The 14,757-nt window shown below is 43.0% G+C and overlaps 1 protein-coding gene across 1 annotated transcript in view; it reads left to right on the top strand.

Moving 5' to 3' along the window:
- ALDH1A1 (aldehyde dehydrogenase 1 family member A1) overlaps positions 1 to 14,757 on the top strand; it is a 653,703-nt gene that overhangs the window by 478,340 nt on the left and 160,606 nt on the right. The gene's annotated exons all lie outside the window — the stretch shown is intronic.

Below are 14,757 nucleotides of genomic sequence, written 5' to 3'. Positions count from 1 at the left end.
AAAAAATAAAATTACATCTGCATAGTGCATCGATGCCCATAAAAGGAAAGAGGAAAGGAGGGGGAAACAGAGATAGAGAGAAAGAAAAGAAGAAAGAGAGAAGAAGAAAACCAGGTGTGGGCATGCACCCGTTTTCACAGCGGTTTATCATCTGATGCATGGAACATTGTCAAAATAAGGGCTCCCGAGGCCGCAAAATCTACCGCTGATTCACGGACATCAATGTCCAGGTCACAGTGCCAGGCCGTTGTTTCTGGTAGGCACCAACATTCAAAGTCCCTGTACCATTTGCTGTATTAGGGCCCTTGTTTATCCTTCCATGACACAGCTTTGCATATTTTAGCCACAATGCATGCAATGTCCATAAACTTAATCACATGCTTCAGTTTATTTCACCTGGGGTACCCACCCAAAGAACATTCATGTGGGTTCCAGTCGAATTTGATGATCCCAGCTTGCACACAGGCACGCTTAACCTGGGACCAAAAATCGTGCAGAGAACCAAAACATGTTGGTTAGATCAGCTCCATTCCGATGACACCATGGGCAAGTGTCTCAACATTCGCATTAAATCTTGCCACCCTACCTTCGGTCATGTATGTGCAATGTAATAGATTAGTAACTGAAATCGCACATTCCGAGACGCATTTTTAACAAATGACAAGGCATAGTCCAGTTGAGTTTCAGTCATTTCCAGGCCAACATCCGTTTCCCAGGCGTGTGTTCCTGTTGCTAGTCATAACCAGGAGGCAACCGTATATTCTGGACACCGGGCCCCATCCATCTTCTAGCCCACACATCGACTCTCGGAAGACCGCCACATCCGGTCCAGCAGGCCATTCCTTCCATTTCCTCTTAGCCACCCCCCTCAACACTTTCATATACCGCAAGAGGTGGCGCCTGGGAAGGCCTTCTATCTGCATCAGACTGGCCAAGTCCTTGAATTATCCATTCTCAAGCATATCTCCCCAAGTGGATTCAGAGCTTCGCTGAGTGTGAATCCCGAAGGCTGAGCTTGTCAGTAAAATGCTTTTAATGGTCATCAACACCTAAACACGTACTGGGATATGTTTATTCATTCTAAACATTTTGCATATACACTGTTGCACCAACATAAATACACAAAAAACATGCATGCAATGTCTCAAGAAAACTGGTTTTGAGAAGGAGCTGCAACACCCAGAGCATGTAATAACCAACAGCAAACATAAAAGTGTCTATATCAAAGGTGTGATCGATGAGCACATAATACATTTGCCGCCAACCATACCCTATGAATGAAGACCTTCACGACAGGGAGAGAACAACCACTGTTAAGAAGCAGCAGTTTAACAATGTCCTACCTTGTAATGAGTGTGTATTCAGACCCCAAACCATCTACATCCAACTCATCAGGAGAAAACTTAATTAATGTGTCTTTTTCTGCAACACAGTCTAACTAAGAAGTCAGCTGTGTCCCATGCATACCTAAACACCATAGTGAGAATGCTACCTAGTGATGACAATGAAGGCCATGTGTCCCAGGATTGTTCAACTTCAGGCCTCGAGGGCCAGAAACATCTCAGATTTTCGGAATGTCCCTCATTAATATTCATGAGATACATTTGCATACAATGATTCCAAATGTGTTCAAATGTAATTAATTCAAATATTTATTAGGGATATCCTGAAAAACGAACAGGTTTACAGCCCTCGAGGCCTGGAGTTGGACAACCCTGCACAATATCCCACCGTGTTCATACAAGTATACTGAGTAACATTATGACAACAGACAGGCATCTCTGCTGGATCCATAGCAACAGAGTCTGAATTGAGGCAAATCATTTGCGCCTCACTGCAAACAATGGGACTGCCCATTGTTATTTGTAATCATTTATTCATTTAAATTTGTGTAAGTCACCGCATGTATAAATGATACTCCAGAGTACACTGTTGTACTCGCATTCTGAGTTTAGTTCCACAATTGCTGATGGGCATCTGGTTATCAATTGTATCATACGAGGTGTCAACATGTGGAGCTTGACAATTGTAGAAACATAGCCCTTGCAAAAGACAATTCAGATTCTCCTTCAAAAGCATTTTCCTTGGGTAGAGTGTTAGGGTAAACAAGCACTGGCAAAGCAAATAGGTATGGCTTTATTTTATAGGTGGTAGTGCCAATATATAGGTGTTAGCGCCTGTTTAGTTTGTGTGGATGAATTTTATTGCGTGGTTGTAGGAATGATGGGTTGATGAGCATGATAATGTGGATGGAGGATGGATGGGTTGATTAACATCATTGTTTACTAAGGGTGTACCGATAGCATATTTAGTATTCAGCTGAATACAGAATACTTTGTCAGGTATTCAGCAGAAGCCGAATATGAAGCTGGATAGTTTTCTATTTTTTAATTTACGTATGTGTTGCCATGTTTCATTTATTTCTCTTTATTTAATCAACATCTAATCCTTATTTATTGGACACACTCCAGAAAATAGAGATTAACAAAAAAGCATGTACCATCTGTGCAAAGAGGTGTTGTATATGCAAAATCTATTCTACTAAAGTGAGGGGCTTCACAAATGCAAAGTGCTATGGTGCAATGGACAACATGGATACTGCAATTTACAACTGTCAGTGAGAATCACACACAGTGCAATCTCTTGCCATTTGCAAGGTAGCATACGTGGAAAGTGAATTTCGGAGCTTCCTTTCAGCTCACTCAGAAATGCAAACAGGTTTTCTGACTTCTCAGGCAAAACTCAAGTCGAGGGTACATGCGAAGTAAGTGGAGTTCACTACTCTGTTATTTTTAAAGAGGGCACCCCCTCCCCCTTAAATCAGACATGCTAGATGACTCTCCCAAAAGGGCTGCTAGGGTTGGGATAAAGGTAATCACACATTGCAAGGTTTGACAAGTGACTGAATCTGCCCAAACACTACAGGCTCTATGAAAGCACTTTTCTGTTGGACACTCACTCAGTTTCACCAAATCCCAATCCATATCCACTTACCCTCTCTCCCTCCCACTACACTAGAGGTTGCAAGGCTTTGTGGTTTTTTCTGCGTCTCTCACTTTCGAACCCTCCATCCCACAACACAAGCAGATACAGTGCTCACTATCACTCTCTGTCTTCACACACATTTCCTGTTGGTATGTACTCTTACATGCATGTTTCCCCAAGAGGGAATGCAAGTTATGTACTTTCTGAAAATATATGCTACTCTTTATAACACCATGTCCTTAGATATATGGAAGAGTTTGTCTTCTTTGGGTCTAAAATAGTGTGCAGGGGATGTGAGTTCCCATCATTGGGAACTTATTTGCCTTGACACACTCTCGGCACTGAGAGAGGGTGGAATCTGGAAGCAGCAAAAACGGGTTCCAATGATAAAGCGCTGTTCGGCAATGGCAATGGCTTGCTGGTTAAAGATGCAGGGAATGACAGGTGGTGCCGCGTTGTTGGCGCTGGAACATTTTGTGGCTGCAGAAGCATGAAAGCAGAGAATTGCCTTTCACAATGACCAGGCTCAGCTGACTCATCACAGCGTAGGGGTACTGCAACGGCATCCGCCTGGAGCTCGAAGAAACTGGTGTGCTGGTGGTGGCATCAAGTTGGGGCCACTAGAAGTCTCACCAGGTCTCAGATGCAGGGAAGGCAGAGCTTAATTGTCAAACCTAACTCAGAGGATGCAGAGTCAGTTGAACACCTATGTTAGAAAAGACTCCAGCGGTTCCTTTGCACTGCGTTAAATGGTGTTAAAGGGGCCAAAACTATTGCTGCATTGGTTGTGAGATGCAGGTAGAATGAGCTATGACTACCTTTCTTCTTTGTTTTTTGGGATGCCCAGTCCTGGGTCACAAGGGTAACGTGTGTAGAGGGCACTTGCAAGGGTTCTATCACCTTTAGTGGCAGGATCCTGGGTACCAGTGCCTCATTTGCAGTAGGCCTTGTCCATTCAACAGTTTCACCCCAAATGTGCCATTAAGATGGTTTGGGAGAAGAGCTTTCATCTTCCTAGGAGCATTCATGCTTCATCTCTATGGCAGGGGACCTTTGAACAGACTTTATACCCAACAGAATTCCAGATGAATCCTTCTAGTCTTGATGTTCAAGGATGAACCAAACTGTATCAAACAAGATGATTCCTGCGCAGAGCCCACATGGCTGTTGTGGGTACACCGAGGCTAGACTGATAACACACATACAGACCTGACAAATGTTTGTGGCTTTATAATTGGTTAATCTCAGTAGCCACCATGTCATAACCAGTAAACCATAGCCTGAGGTGTGTTATCTGATGGATAAGAAGTGATCATTATCTGTAACATGGTCCCCATGGTCATAGACCTATCCAGTACATCTCTCCCACACCTGCGTATAGAAGCAAATTAATATTTATTGTAGGTAGGGGAAAAGACCCATTTGTGAGAATGTTAATAATCTACAGTAAGGCCCTAATGCCCAGTAGCACTTACTGTAATGTGCAGTGAAGTAAAAGTAAAAATCTCCCAGGTTCGCGGACCACGACTATTTTAGTGAAAGCAAATGGGAAGATAGTCCCAACGTGGCTACTTAAAGTAGCATGCAGTTTGGTCGTAAAGATGTAATCGTATAATGATGGTGATGATGACATGATTGTAAACAAAGTGTATGTTGCTTTGCAGGGGCAACCTACGTCCAAACTAATATTGTCAAGTATATGCCATAGGATGTGAACTTCCTAAAGGATCCAAATACTCACTTGAACACACAAATGCATGACAGTGCTATGTGCAGCAATACGCAAACAAGTAGCAACCACCCAACACCATTACTACTAAAAGGACTGAAAGTCTGCTGTAGGTGTTGCATTCCATTAGTCATCTGGATAAAGAATGACATGGATCCATAGCGCATGCGCCTGTCCTAATGCATACCTGTAATCTACGTGGAAATACATGTAGCCCATTGTACTAAGATATTAGAACCCATAAGAATTAGGATCTAAAGCCACAAATGATGTTGACTGATACTTTAGTCCATACCCGAAGGGTGTTTGGAATATCTTAAAGAAACGTATATGTACATTGTCCATACTCATGTTCTCTTTAAATATCAGACACTTGATATATGAGAAATAACATGTATGTGAAATGTGCACAATTGTGCTCCCAAACATAGACTGTCAAAATGAACGGTTCAATAGATGCAGTTTAGTACAGTATTCATACTCATAATCTCCTCAAACTCAGTTCTACAATTTGTAGGTAATACATGTCTGTGAATTGCACATACATATTAGCACAGATGTCCAGTGTGAAAACAGGTAATACCATAAATGCAGTGCAACAAGTATTAAAGTCCAGTGATGTCACGTATGGTCATTGCTGCTTCCTTTCTCATAAGAGTGTACAATCTAATCAACTGTTAGGTCAAACCTATAGTTGAACTGTATGGTAGGTTCGCTTTCAAGTGGGAGGGATGAAAGCTGCCAACGTGCAATGCATTATTGACATCTGCCGGCTTTCTATAAATGCTGGTCAGTAGTGTCCCTTCTGAGTAGGTGACCATTCCATCCCCAAAATATATACTCGTATCTCCTATCCCCAGAGTGAATTCAGTGCAGAGAGTGCTCATACTCCAGTTTCTATGCCAAAACGCTTGGCACAAAGCTGTTGAGCACCAAAGACGAAAAGAACAGATAGTTTATACAATAATCAGGTGTATTAATACCAGATCTCGAGGTGCCCTTTATGTTGGAAATACTACTGCATCTTAAAATTAACGCTTTAAAACATAAACTATGCCTTCAATAAAAGTTCAAAAGTCTTCATAATATGCATCCTTTGATGATTTGTTCGCTGTATTTTGAAAACAGAGAAGGAGTAAACTGCAGCCAGCACCATTTCAGACGTGAGGTCCGTCCTCAGGGCTGACTCCGTCCTTTGGTCTCAACCAACACACGGATGAATATGCTTGAAGATATGATCTCTAGGGGGATAATCTCCTAGGTATTTACAAATTCTCCTTCCAAAATCTGTGTTCCACAGTATATCCTGGAGTTGAAACAAGTACCACTCCAATTGCCTAAAATCCTGTGGCTATCTGAGTGGTCTGTCTGTAGCTGTTCTAACCCTTTTTTGTCAAGAAGAGCTGTAGGAATCTATCATATACTTTGACATTTTGGTTGAATTCGTAGCCTGAGCACTTCTGTCTACAAACCCAGAGTGCCCCTTTAGTTTAAAATCAGCGTTCTCAGTGTTTGTAATAATGGGATGTGAAAAACGTGCTTTCATTAGTTGTGTGCATTTGTGTTCGTTTAATTAAAATAATATTTTCCTAGAACCTTGTTTGGGCATTCTTTTACTTTGGTACCACAGCACTATTGTAGCTTTTGTTGCATCTCTACCTGCTCACACCCCTCCTGAAGAGTAAACTATGCCCTCGGTCCTGGCTACCAAAAGAGGTGAAGAATGTACACGTGTCTGGCTGTTCCTGTTTCCCTGCTGGATTAGTGGTGTTATGGGACTGAGTGGTTGTTTTAGCCACAACTCATCCCTGTACTATAACAGAGCAGTAGTCATTTTGTTACAGGAACACACATGAAAACAATGCAATTAGGATGCAAAAGGCTCTATAGAATATATCCTCTAGCAACATAATGGGCCTCATTACCACCCCGGCGGTAGCCATGCAAGTAAAAATGGCACGGATGCCACCAGAGTTGTGTTTTTCTCCAGCGCATGGCTTCAGGGACCGCCGGGGCTGTAATGCCCCCCCATTCCCTTTCGAGTCCCATTGGACTCAATGGGAATGGGGAAGACGGTAGCACCGCACATTCATAATGGTGCCGGTGCTACCGTCAAAGTCTGCGAGCGGGTGCCTTTCCGCTCACCAGATCAGACCTGGCGGGGGGAAAGGCACCTGGCATGCAAACTTGTACTCTGCTAGTCCGTTAACAATGGTGCCGGTAAGACTACTAGCACCGTTTACCGGACTGGCAGGTTTGTAATCAGGCCCAATGTGTCTTTGCAGTGTATACGCACATTTCATGTGCCTATTGGAAAATCCCTGCTTCCACATCATGAGATCTCTGGTGATGGATTCAGCGAGGTATGTATGATTGGACAATTAGTTGGTCAGATGCACATTTTCTCATAATATTTACACTGCGCTTGGAAGTATCCATTATTTATTCTTATGCATTTCATTTTCACTTGTGCAAAAATGGTACACTGACTGCTTTCAATATATTATATAAGGAGGTTTTATAAAGAAACAACGACAGTCGTTATGGAGTTTAGCAACCATCGTGCAGAGGAAGCATGTTTCTGACAGTTAAGATGAGGTCAGGTGAACCATGTAGCAGGGTCAGGGTACCAATGGCTAAGTGTTGTGTAGCTAGAAAGGGTAACAGAAAGGCTCAAGGAAGAGGGGAAGTTTGATCAAGGGGCATGGGAGTTCCTACTGGTGATATGCAATATGATATGATATATGATATGATATGGCATTTATAACGTGCCTATACACAAGTGTTTCAAGGCACGACGAGGCAAGGGGGGCAACAAAGGGACGACAGACAACGATCCTACTAGGCCAGGTGTCAATCAGACCGTGCAAGTGCATGGGAGGGGGGGGGAGGGAAAAGTGCGAGAGTGAAAATGAGATGGGAAAGTGTAGTAGAATAAATAAGATAATAAAACAGCCATATGGTGGCAAGTGCAAGGTAAGTGCAGACATAAGTGCTGGTAGGGGGACTGTAGGGAGACAGAAACAGTGCCTTGGTGCAGGGTTGCAAGGGAAGGTAGTGCAATACCTACGGGATTTAAACATTAAAGAAAAAAAAAACATGTCTTCGAATTTCTCTTAAATCTGGCTTCCAGTCTGAGATTGTGAACTGTATGTAAGCATTTTCCACGTGGAATCCCTGTTGTTGTGAATGTGATCACTTCAGACAAGCAGCAATTAACTTAAGCAAAGCCTTCTGTTGCTCAAGTCCTAAGCATGCAATTTAATATCATGCTAATTGAAGGAATATTAGACTTGTGCAGCCTGGTTCCTTTTCTGCCCAGTGATCTGTGAACTAATCTTTAATGGCAAGTGATATTAACGAATTTGGCCACAGAATAGCTCAGCAGGCTTGAGCCCAATACAGCACAAAAAAGTCTTCTGATAAAGGATCACAAGGTTTCAAGAATGTGATTCTTCACACAATAGGTTTACACAAGTCTTTACTCTTCACTTCGACAATTCCTGTTAGTAAAAAAAAAATTACATATCCCCTAGGATGTGCGTGGAAACCGCTTTCATAACAGTAGATAGGTATTTAATCATAAAATGTCTCCCTATGGCTGTATTCAACGGTTATGTCATTGAGAAACACCTTCTTGCATAGCCTATGTAGCTCCCAGCCCCACTGGGTGCAACTTTTCTGGTGTGCACCTTGTGACCCTCTAAATTATTGCTTTAACTTTTACCGAGTAGGCAGGGCATGTCTTAACGTTTCTCTGGCAGATGGAAATCCTAATGCCGTTTACTTCATGGTATCTGCTTTTGAACTATGTATATTATAACTGTCTTCCTACTGTGCAACCTGAAACACCATAGTTCACCAACTCTAGACTGCATTGCCTCGCATTGCCGATGTAGCCCCCAGCTTCACTGGGTGCGGCTTTTTCAGCATGTGCCTTGTGACTCTCTACACTACTGTTCCCTAAATTTGCCACTGTGATCAAATTTAGAACACGCCCACCTTGCACAAATTTGGTCCCAGTAGGTGGGGCATACCTTATCGTCTTTCCAGCATTCAAAATTGGGTTCATGGTAACTGCTTTTGAGACTTGTATCTTATATCTCCTGTCTCGCAACTGTACAACTGAAACCTTGTAACTGTAATTTGCACATTAATGCCTCAGGACTTTGTGCGCTGCTATAAAGGCAAAAATAAAATAAAATAAATAAATACGTTCTGCGAAAGGGGAGAGGTGCAGATCTTATTTACCAAAGACCAGGAAAGATCGATAGACGGAATACTGGAACAGGATGGAAGAGATTTAAAACCAGGTCTCTTTTACAGCCACCTCCATCCTCTGGCTGAGACAGTAAAGATGATTAGATGGATGATGATCAAGGAAAAGACTATGCCACATCAGACTCCAGACAGGAACAAACCTTGCAGTTGAAAGGTGGCGGTACTGATGAGGCAGAGTGGAGTGACAATATAGATGCAGTTGCTGGAGTATTAATAGAGATGCACTGCTCCAAATGTTTAGAGTCTGCTTGAGAACCGGCCTTCTCTTCGCAAATAAAAATGACATCTCATCACTATGTGGCAAACTGTACACTATGAGTAGTACCACCACCAGAACTATCAAGGTCACATGAATTCAGCGTGTGTCACATCTCCCTCACTTTGTAAATCAGATGTATGACAGTAATTTGCAGAGAATAAACAGCAAACAAACTGGGCACTTGTAAAATAGTGTACTGAGGGAAGGCAGGGATCAACTTATGTACCATAACCGTGCCACCCCATATGCAGTGGCACCATGCACAGACAAGGAAGTCAAAAGATCCAAGGAGCATCCATCCATGTACCATTGCTGTGCATACACGTGTTTCAGGTCAGAATCCACAGGGGTGTTGAAATCTGGGAGAAAGTGAAGGAGGTGTAAGCACAGTGGCTATTGCCTCTTAGTCGAGGCACTAGACACTGTCGTCGAGGAATGACTCCTCCAATTGTTCGCAGTATATGCCCAGCTGTAAACCTTTGACATACGATGTAGTTTACTACATAAAATGCATCATGTTCTAATAGGTTCGGTACGAACCAGACTTCTGTAATTGTTGCAGCAAGACTTAACCTAGTTACATGCTCAGGGCAGTGCAGCTGTTTAAGCGCTACCTTTAACAATGCTACTGGCATTACAGGCTTTCCGCTGCTATCCAGCCACCATAATGCTTCTGCAGGTGATAAAGCCCCCCCCCCTTTGCTTCCATAATTCCTGCTCTTCTGGTGGTGCACTGCCTTGAACCTCCATTATCTGGGCTCTTGGTAAATGATTACATCCGTTATTCACTACCATAATCCTAACTACCTTCTCCTTAACATCTGGAGTATCAAAACCTGAACTATCTGAAGAATATGCAACCCTTTTGGCTTCTGCGTCTGTGGCTTTGTTCCCACAGTTTGCTTAGTATGTGCTGTGCATTTAACTATCGCTATGGCTACTGGGCATTGTAGTGCCTTAATGAGCCTGTCCAATAAGGATGCGTGCTGCACTGGAGTGCCGTCTGCTCGGAGGTAGCCCCTCCTTTTCCAGCATGCTAGCCCTGCATGTACGGTTGACATTACATAGGCAGAGTCACTGTCAACCGTCACTTCCTGCCCTTCATGTTTTTCAAGCACGACAATAAGCACTAGCAATTCTGCCGCTTACGATGAAAAGTGAAATGGTAGTCTTGCACTTGCTACAACCTCAAATTCACTGTTTGCTCTATGCCTCACTACAGCTGCGCCAGAATGCCTAGCTCCACTTGTTTGATCAATTTTCGAAGACACTTCAATAATGAGAATTTCCCCTCCTGACAATGTGTTCTCTTTTATGCACGGTGTACCATCATAGAAATCTACATAATGCACACAGTCATGGATATGCTCACCCTCTGTCACTGGCTCAGCTACAAAGGTGGCAGGGTTCACTATTTAACATCTGACAATTTTAATCGCTGGATTCAATATCATTACTTCGTATACAGAAGCTCTCTGAGATGTCAATGTACCCTTGGATTTCTCCAAAATGGCAAACAAAGCATGCTCCACAAAAAGTGTCATATAACACCCATTACAATACTTGTAGATTTCTCAATTGCAAACGCGGCGGCTGCCAATGACTGTTTGCAAGGAAAATGCTCTTTCATAACCGGGTCTAAAATTCCACTGTAATATGCCAGAGGTTTTACCCTAATGTAGTTCTCTGTGTAAGCACTGTTGTCATATCTGTCCCATTGGTATGTGAAAACAAGAACAACTCCTCATCATAATTGGGAATTAGTAAAACAGGAGCTGTACAAACTGCTTTCTTCAACTCTTTAAATCCACCCTCCATTTCCTCAGTCCATTCTATTTTCTCTTTATTCATCTGTGCTTTCATCATAGCCTGCAAAAGGGGTCTTGCGTATGAATTAAAGTCAAACACCCATGCTCTCACATAATTACATAATCCAAAAAACGGTTGCATCTGTTTCATTGTGTGCGGTTTTGCAGTTTTCATGATTGCTTCAGCTCTTTCAGGTGTTACCCTCTTTCCCCCGTGTGAGATCAACTGGCCTATGTACAGCACCTCTTCTTGACAGTACTGTAACTTCTCTTTGTCTACCTTGTATCCCTTGTGTGCTAGAATAGTCATGAACTGGATTGAGTCGTGTCTGCACTCATCTTCTGTTGTGCTACAAATCAAAATGTCATCTACATACTGAATCACAGTGCTTTTTAAATCAATGTTACCTAGATCCATCTGTAGGATTCTGTTAAAGATCAATGGGGACTCACAGTACCCTTGAGGCAGCGTAGTTTGTTTCTGATGGATTTGATGGAACGTAAATAAAGTCAAATCTTGTGAGTCCTTGTGCGACGGGATTGAGAAAAACACATTCTTCAAATCAATCACCGTGAATATTGCACTTCTACTGGTATACTACATAGTATTGTCGCTGGATTAGGAACTAAAGGAAACTCTGCCTCTACAATCTGGCTAATCGGTCTCATGTCTTGTATAAATCTCCCTGACCCTCCCTTTTATTTCTTCACAGGCTACACTGCAGTAATGCACGATGACTCTGATGGTACCAGAATACCTTGCTCCGTCAGTGCTAAGATAGTCTCAAAAATGCCCTCATCTGCCTCTCAAGATATTGGTTATTGTCTCGTTTCTGGTAAAATCCCCCCTGGTTTCAGATTTATTTTAACTTACCCGACTCCCTTCAATAGGCCTACATCATAAGGGCCTGTAGTCCATAAAATGTGTGGCACTTTCTCCAAGTCTTTGTCAAAAAATGCTTGACGCTTCTGCATTATCGCCATGCGCTGTAGGATCTCCCTTTTCTCTATTCTGATCCAATATGTAATGCTCATAACGAACATCACTTCATCATCTGATGGACCATCTCTAAACATGTCATCGCCAGTGACCTCAGTCAATCGGCACCCTTCCCCAATGGCAATCACTGATCTCCATGGACTACCCTCATCATCCGTTCCTTCGAGAATTGCCATTTCCCCTCGTACTATGACTGCCTCTAACTCTAGGGGGTATGGTCAGTCCCCCCTCTTCGTCCATAAATATCTGTGGTCTAAATCAAGATTCATCAGGTATCCTCATAGTCTTTCCCACTAAGCGAGGTAGCCATGTTAACAGAATGCCCTCCCCATAAAGGAAAACTTCTGGTTCTATCGGCAAACCTCTTAGAACCATTTGCCCTGTAAATGTCAATATAAATTCACCCACATTCATATAGTGTATCCCAGGAGTAGGCCCCACTATACCTTCATCAGTAAAATAAATTGTCATGTTAAGTTTCTTCCCAAAATATTAACTGGTGTCTGTCGTGAATACACCAAAGGAACAGACATGCCACACTCTCCTATAGAGATTGGTTATTCATCAGTAAAAGGAACTCGACTCGTAGCTCCAGCGAATCCTTGAGCATTCATGGCATTTCCCAACATTGGATATTTTCCCTCTCGTATTCATGAATGCGTTGCACCAGTGTCTACTAAAAATGAAAAAGATTTGACACCTGTTGTCACCTCAACCCTTGGTTCCTCTTCGTGGTCTAGTGTCACAGATAGTACTGAACACATAAAGTCACCCTGTGAGCTGTCCTATTGTGAAAACATGCATACCCCTGTACCTGTGAAAGGATTCCCTCCTACTACAGTGACACCCCCTATTCTAGGCATCAATAATTGTCCTGTGTTTGCATTGTGCTGTATCTGCATGGGGGCATGCTGGGACTGCCCTTGTGGTGGATACAGTGGTGCTTGCTGTGGTGGCTGTGCCTGTTGCATTTGTGGCGCTTGAGCCTGATACACTGTCTGATCTTGGGCAAATCCTTCCCTGGCTTGTGAGCTATATGCTGGAGGATAAGCTGTCCCCACTCTTGAGAATTGCCCATTTTGTACATACCCTTGACTTCTACATACGCGCGCAATGTGCCCTGTCATTCCACATGTCCAAAATAAAGGAGTACTCCATGTGACTAGGCCCCCTTGGTTGAACTCTCCTTGCGCACTCTGATTCTTATTCTGCACATTCTGAAACCCACCTTCAGTGTTTTGAAATCCACCCCTTCCTCTGAAGCCCATGCCTCAACCTCGTGGTACAAACCCATTCGCTCCTTGGTCCATTGGCCACTGATTACTCGCCTGCGATGTACCCATTGTTTGCTGTACACCTAGTCCTTCTCCGCTTGTCAATACCCCCCCTTCTATGGCATATATTGACAATTTCTTCTCAACTAACTTGGCTTCCTCAATTTTTCTAGCATCATCTTTCTTCTTGTTTTTTCTCTTGTATCAGCCGACAATGATGCACTTCTTGAGTTGCATCTGTACCTGCTCACACAATCCCTGGCATAAAATGTGGTAAAATACTACCACTGTTTTCCCCACGGATCATGCATTTCAAAAGTCCAGCATTCCTGAATGTCCTGAATGTAAGGAAGCAGACCCTCATCCTCTTTCATTTTACATGTAATAATCACACCCATGTCTGACACATCAGGATACTGTACTCTGAGAGCTCTCCAGACGTCTGCACTACAATTATCAAATGGCTCTCCATCGTGCACTGTATTTTGTGTGGTCACACTTAAATAGCCTTCTCTTTTCCAAATATCATCATCTCTTTCCTCAAGAAAGGCTGCTAGGAGACCCTTCAAATCTCCTATTGCTAAGATATTTCCTCCTGTCATTTTTTCTAACTCATAAATCCATTTTCCCGCACCCGCCGTTAAACTGCAGAGTTTGCACCTTAAATTATCCTCATCCATCTGTGGCCATGGACTATACTGTGGTCTCATTCCCCCTTTTTCCAATAAGGGAAACTGCGTAAATCCTAATCCGCAATTGACTCCCATTGTCTGCCTATCCATAGTAGGGACAATGGTTCCTGACCGCCTTCTCCCTGGTAATCACCTTAACCATTTTCCATATGGCGGTGACTCTCTCATATGCTTTAGGATCTGGCATCCTTTCCTTAGGTTGCTCTAGATTAGACCATCTTAATTCCTTATCTGCCTGCAGGCCTTCCTCAGGGGCACATGCACCTCCTCCCTCTTCCCCACGGAAGGATTCTCTCTCCTCGTCTGACATATCTAGTACCCAACTAGTGTGACTCTCATCCCCTTTACTCTTGTCTAAGGGCAGTCTACTTAAAGACAAGACTCTATGCTCAATACTGAATGGATTATTCTCTTCTCTTCATGATTGGAAGACTAGGGTTTGATCTCTCTTCCCTCACCTTCCCAATTTGCCAACGTCTCTTAAGTCCTGATAGGCTTTATCAATCCTATCTCCGATGCTTCCTATATTGAAGTCATCATCTAAGGTTACTCTATATGGACCTGTCATTGCTTCCTGTTACGGGAGGAACTCTTCTATACTGCCCCATTGTATTGCTGGGCTTGGCTCCATCAATTCCTTTTGAATGAGGTCAATATTGCACTCCCACTCTCTCCTCTTTCGTTCTAATTCTTCATCTACTTCTCTTTTTTTTTGCTTCCCATCTAACT

This window comes from Ambystoma mexicanum, chromosome 6p (genome assembly GCF_040938575.1).
Source record: "Ambystoma mexicanum isolate Mex_15411 chromosome 6p, UKY_AmexF1_1, whole genome shotgun sequence".
NCBI lineage: Eukaryota > Metazoa > Chordata > Amphibia > Caudata > Ambystomatidae > Ambystoma > Ambystoma mexicanum.
The sequence above is the reverse complement of the archived record's forward strand: the minus strand, read 5'-3'. Positions and strand labels throughout refer to the sequence as shown.